Below are 6,461 nucleotides of genomic sequence, written 5' to 3'. Positions count from 1 at the left end.
CAGCGGTGGCCGGGAGCGGCCACTGCACTCCAGTCTGGGCGACAGAGTGAGACTCCAACTCAAAAAAAAAAAAAAAAAAAAGATAATGTAATATTGCTTACTTCAAACAAATTATTTTTCATTTGGCTTTCACAAAGAGGTTACAAACTTGCGAATTTTGTTAAAATATGGAAAAGGACTTTGCTCCGAGCAAGAGCCGAAAGCATTCCTAATTCTAGAGTCCCTCACATTAAAATAACTGATATTTTAATAAAGCAGGCATCGGTGAATCATATTTATATTCTGTAGCTTGCAATTATTTGACTTCTTTCAAAAACGGATTATTTACAATGTTTCAGTAATTTTCACGAAAATAGTGCTGGTTTTCGCCTAGATTAATTTATGACTACAATTTTCTTATTAATTATGGTGTGCTAAATTGTCTCAATGAAAATGCAAACACTTTCCATTTAAAAATACGCATTATACACTCAGTCTGTGACAACCATCAGGTTCTATTTTTTCACTTTTGGATAAAGAAACTAGTCCATAAGAAGTTAACAGACATTCTTTCAAAAAAATTTTTAAATTTTATTTTAGAGTTGTGAGGTACAAGTAAGGATCTACTAATAAGTGAGTTACATGCAGGTGAAGCGAGCTTCTAGCTGTTCCTTTTTCCCTCATCAGTGGACAAGTTACCCACTGTATTGCCACATACTCTTCTTCTTCCTCCCTCCCTCTCTCCCCTAACAGTGTCCAACTTTGCCAATCTCACCCCTGTGCTCTTCTGACCCATGCTGACTTCTGACTGAGAACATGTGGTATTCAGTTTCTGTTTTTATGCTAGTTCACTTAGTAGGATGGTCTCCAGCTGCATCCATGTTGCTGCAAAGGCCCTGCTTTTATTCTTCTTCATGGGTGCATAGCATTCCATCATATATACGTGCCACATTTTTTTTTATCCAGTCCATTTTCAGTGGGAATCTAGGTTGGTTCCATGTTTTTGCTGTTATTGTGAATACTACTGCAATGAACATACGTGTGCAGGTATGTTTTTGATGGAGCAATCTATGTTACTGTGGATATATTGCCAGAAGAGGGGAGGCTGGGTCATATAGCAGCTCAATTTTTAGTTCTTTGAGTAACTGCCACACTGCTTTCCACAAATGTCAAACTAGTTTACATTCCCACCCACAGTGTAGAAGTGTTCCCTTTTTCTCTGCAGCTATGCCAGCACCTGTAGTTTTTTTGACTTTTTAATGGTAGCCATCCTTATCAGTGTTAGTGGTATCTGATTGTAGTTTTGATTTGCATTTCTCTGAATATTAGTGGACTGAGCAATTTTCCATGTGTTTGTTGACTGTTAGTATGTCTTTATTTGAGAAGTGTCTGTTCATGTTTACTTTTTAATGGGTTTGGGTAAGTCTTTGTCCTTTACATGCAGAGTGACATGAATGAATATAGTTAATGATGTTAATGGATCATTTCAAATAGTGTAGCTTCTCTTTTTTAAGAACAAGTACATGAGATAGTCTAGCCAAAGAAAATATCTGAGCAAGAACCCATGAATTCTTACTATATAAAGTACTAGGCAACAATATTAAAGATGAGAGCATATTTTAAAAAATTATGTCCAGGCTCAGTGGCTCAGCCTATAATCCCAGCACTTTGGGAGGCCGAGGCAAGTGGATTGCCTGAGCCCGTGGGTTTTAGACCATCCCAGGCAACTTGGCGAGACCTCGTCTCTACAATAAATAAAAAAATTAGCCAAGCATGGTAGCACGTGCCTGTAGTTTCGGCTACTTGAAATGCTGAGGTGGAAGGATCACCTGAGCCCAGCAGGCCAATGCTGGGGTGGCTATGAGCAGTGTGCCATTGCACTCCAGCCTGGGTGATGGAATGAGACTTCAACTCAAAAAAAAAATGTATATACGTCAGCTGAAAACAACTATTGTGCTTAATTGCAAGAAGTCCTACCATCGGATGTTTCCTTGACCTACAAGGAAAGGAAACCTTTCTTTTCCCTGCTTTTACCCAGGTATCAGCAAGTAGGTCTTGCTTCACAACACTCTGTGAAAACTTGATAATTTCAAACATGTTAAGAATGTTTTGAGAGAAATTAAACTTATTCATTTCAATCCTATTTGCTATTATTGCTATTGCATGTGGCCGCTTTTATCCCTAAATATGAATTTCCTCTAGCACTGCCAATATCATATCTACTCCTAGAGTTTACACTACATGAGTACTGAGAATGTTATACACATAGTTTCAAAGTAGAGTTATCATCCTATCATCAGATCAACACAGGGCAGGTAAAACTGTGTAACCCAAATTGCATCCTTGTTTCCAAAGAGCAAATAATTATAAATTTTTCGTGCCAAAAAGATCAGAATTGTGTCTAGATTTATGACAGCAAAGAAGTTCATGTTTTTAGAAAAGGAAATTTTGGAAGTATGTGCCATTTATTATGGGTTTTCAGGATGAACTGTCTCTAAATTCTACTGCTGACTATGGTTGCAGTCCTGTCTTTTCTGTTCTTTCAATATTTTATGGATACCAGTCATTTTTTCTTCTAGTATCATTCTTTTTTCAATGGTGAAGTAGCCTACATACAAAAAGAAAATGAGATGTTTTTGAGGCCACATGTAGCCTTTGTCCCACGGTGTTAGGTACACAAACAAAATCATGTTTACAACTCAAGGGAAGGACAGAAAGAAGAATTTTCAATACTTTGAATAAGTGTCTGTTAATCAAACTATAGCATTTTGACCCTACTGCCTCTTTCCTACTAAAGGACTCTCAATTATTTAAAATGCTTTACATTCTGTTCAAAAGAAATAAATCAATTCGTAATCATTTATAACATTCATAATAAGTAATACTAGTAAAAACAATAGCACATAGTAAAGCCAACAATGGGTAAAATTGAATAGTTTAAAAATTTGAAAAAAACCCCAGAGAATATTATTTTATATAGGATTCTCCAAATTGTTTATGTTAGAAATAATCTGTGAAAAATTGACATTGGTCTGCTATGCATACATTAAAAAGATTATCTACAGAAAAGAATGAAAAAGTAAAATTATGCAGTTATAATTTATATTTATCACATATGACTTGAAAATTTAGGAATTAGTGGACACACTAACCAAAAAGAAAAAAGTAGAAATAATAATTAAAAATTTGATATGAACAAAATCACATGGATGAATCAAATATTTTTTATGTAATTAATGCTAGAAATGATGAATACAAAAGAAAATATTCAACAAAATGAATTTTAATGAAATTTAAAATCATTTTTTCCCAAAAAATTACATTGCTTTTGTGATTTTAATTCTATAGACTATTTTCTCTCTTAAAATATTTCCATGTTGGTATCGTAATGATTAAAAAAGGATTTGATTTTTAAAATGTAATGATTCTTTTTTTAAAAAATGATTTAAAAAGTTTGCCCAAAAGGATCATTCTTAGAGATCAAAGTGGAGGCATCAAAATATCCTGTATTCTGTCATTCCCCTGCCTCAACTTTGTGTTTATACTTGTATCTTTAGGCTCTTAAAAAGAGCAGTGTTACCAGCTACTTCATATCATCATCCCTTTTTAATCCTTAGAACAAACTAATCAATTCATTCAACAAATGGTTATTGATCACCATTACTATTTAAACCACTGTATTCAGGGATTGGTATACAGAAAAAAATAAGACACACATGATTTCTGACCTCACAGAACAAAATCATTACGATATAGTGTGGTGTTTTGAATGCAGAACTTCTGGATATCATGAAGGCAGGCACCTATCCTGGACTTTGAGATTCTAAAAAGACTACCCAGAGAAAGTGAATCTGAGAGCTGAATAACTGACCAGAATACAATGGAAGTGCTGGAGAAGTGAAACAGCAGAAGATTAGCACCCTAGGCAGAGAAAATCACTTGTTTTAGAAGCCAGATGCTGAGAACTTGACACCTTCAGAGAACCAGATGTTGGTTGCTATAAAATGGGGGATTATAATTCCAGAGACTGAAGAGGTTATAGGAAACAGATCCTGAAAAACTGTGAGAAATCTACTCAAAGACTTTGGAGTTAACGTGAGTCCTCTCTGAAGTATTTTAATTAAGATATTGACAGAATCAGGCCTTAATTTTATAAATATTATGTTAGCGACATGTTAAAGAATAATTAAGCATGAGGAAATGGGTAATAAAGGTCAAGATGAAAGGAAAGCAAACCAATTAGGAGATGCTTGCAGTTACCTTGGCCAGAGTTGGGGGTGGCCAGACCAGGGTGGTGTCGGGGGAGATGAACAGATCTGAGACCTATTTTGGAAGTAGAACCTATGGGGTTTAGTGATTGAGGATGTATAAGGAATAGAGGATTGGGGAGAAGTAAATATGGGGTTTCTGATCTGAATACTTGGTAAATAGAGGATAAGGGAGATAGCAAAAATAGGTGATTTAATAGAGTGGACCGTAAAGGGTTTGAAAGTTAGGCACACCTGGGTTTGAGTTCCAATTTTATAATTATGCTTGTTTGTGCTAATTACTTAGTCTATTTAAACTACATCTGTTTGCTCACCTATAAACTGAGGATAGCAAAATTACCCTCCCATGTGACTGTGAGAATTAAATTAGGTTACAGAGTGCCTAACCAATAGTGTTTGCTATTAATAACATTAGTTGTAATCATAGCAGTAAAGATTGATGGAGAATGGAGGTTGTGGTTTCTGTGCACCTTATATGGTAGGCACTGTGATTTGTGTTTTGCTTTTAAAAGGCCTGGAGAATGCTTGATTAGAAAATTTTACAAAAAAAGGAAAAAGACCCAGGCACATTGACTCACACAAGTAATCACAGCACTTTGGGAGGCTGAGGCGAGAGGATTGCCTGAGCCTAGGGCACGAGACCAGTGTGGGCAACTTGGCGAGGTCTCATCTCTACAATAAATAAAAAAAATAAGCCAGGCGTGATGGTGCTGGGTTGCGGTTCCAGCTACTTGGAAGGCTGAGGCTGAAGGATAGCCTGAGCCCAGCAGGTTGAGGCTGCAGTGAGTGTGCCACTATTCTCCAGCCTGGGTGACAGAGTGAGACTCCAATTCAAAAAGAAAAGAAAAGAAATATAAACCTTTGTATGATTGGGAACATAGTTCCATTAATTTAGTTGGGTCTAACATGAGAAAAAAAAAGTAAGAAAATATTATACTGATGTCACCAGCCCTCACAGTAAAGTTGTGATTTCCCTAGGAGTTTTCAGAGATTTGTTGTTAGTTTTTAAATAAGTTGATTTTATGATATAGTAATTCAGTGAGTGTAAAAGGAATGAAAGTCTCAAAAAAGAACACTGACTTCCACAATCATGTCAATTTTATGCCACTCCATTTAAGCTCTTCTCCATGAATTTCTCCTGCTTCTCCATGAAGCAGAGAAGATAATAGCATACTCTAACTTCCAGGAGTAGGAAATACAGTAACTAATCAAATACTGTAGATAAGCATATAAGCTTAATTCTTGATTAACTGTTGTAACTTAGGCAGTGGTGTGCTAGAGTCAGCTGTTAATGGTCTGTGAAAGATGATTGTTAAACACGGTAATTATTACAAATTTAATGACATGATATTATGATTAAATAAATTACAGTAAAGTTGCAAATAGTCAAAACTAATCATGTAATTATTTTACGACATCTTATTACCTATGCCCTTGAAATTATTTATATCTTTTGAGTCTATATGGTGAAAATGTTATTTAATGGTATACTATATGTCTCTTCTAATTCTGCGTTCAGTGCTATTAGATTGATAATTTGAACAGCCCTTTTGGAAATATTTACACCACATAGATCAGCAAATGCTACATATCAAGGCTTTTTGTTTTTGCTTTGTTTGTTTTTGTATAGAGAGCTAGTTGTTAAACATTTATCAGCATACCACTGAATGAAAGTACCCTCTAGCAGCAAATTAAAAATATGTATATAATTTTCAGAGGACAAAATCACAAATATTTTTGGAAGTTAAAGATAATGACTAGGGACAGAAAAAACATTTGTCACTAAAAAACATGAATTATTTGGAGTTTCCATAGAAAGTGAAACTTAAAATGTAGAAAACTTAGTTTAGCCCTGTGCTGTAGATAAAGCTGACAGTGTCAAAAGTTTTTGTAAAGTTACCCACTTTGAGTGGAAGACAAATTTTACTATGTTTCAAAAAACATACTTTAAAAAATGGTTGAAAAACAACAATCAACCCAATATTTTTAGCCTACTTGAAGAAAGAATTAAGGATTTTAATAGTTTGATTGTTTTATTACTTTTTTACTATCTTTTAATTATGATGTCTATAATGACATATTCCTTTGCCAAAGATTTCAGAGAAGAAAAACTGGTGAAGAAATTTTTGGTGACATGTCAGTTTTTAGTGAGGGCATTATAGATGAGTTGCAGAATTACAAATACAGGAAACATTTCAGAAATAGACCTCTCTG

The 6,461-nt window shown here is 34.9% G+C and overlaps 1 protein-coding gene across 1 annotated transcript in view; it reads left to right on the top strand.

The window, feature by feature from the left end:
* The window catches only part of LOC103273992 (MAM domain-containing glycosylphosphatidylinositol anchor protein 2-like), a 647,680-nt gene that overhangs the window by 408,223 nt on the left and 232,996 nt on the right, over positions 1-6,461 (top strand). The window lies entirely within an intron of this gene.

This window comes from Carlito syrichta, unplaced genomic scaffold, assembly GCF_000164805.1.
Source record: "Carlito syrichta isolate Samal-C Ts95f unplaced genomic scaffold, Tarsius_syrichta-2.0.1 Scaffold314333, whole genome shotgun sequence".
In the NCBI taxonomy this organism is placed as follows: domain Eukaryota; kingdom Metazoa; phylum Chordata; class Mammalia; order Primates; family Tarsiidae; genus Carlito; species Carlito syrichta.
The sequence above is the reverse complement of the archived record's forward strand: the minus strand, read 5'-3'. Positions and strand labels throughout refer to the sequence as shown.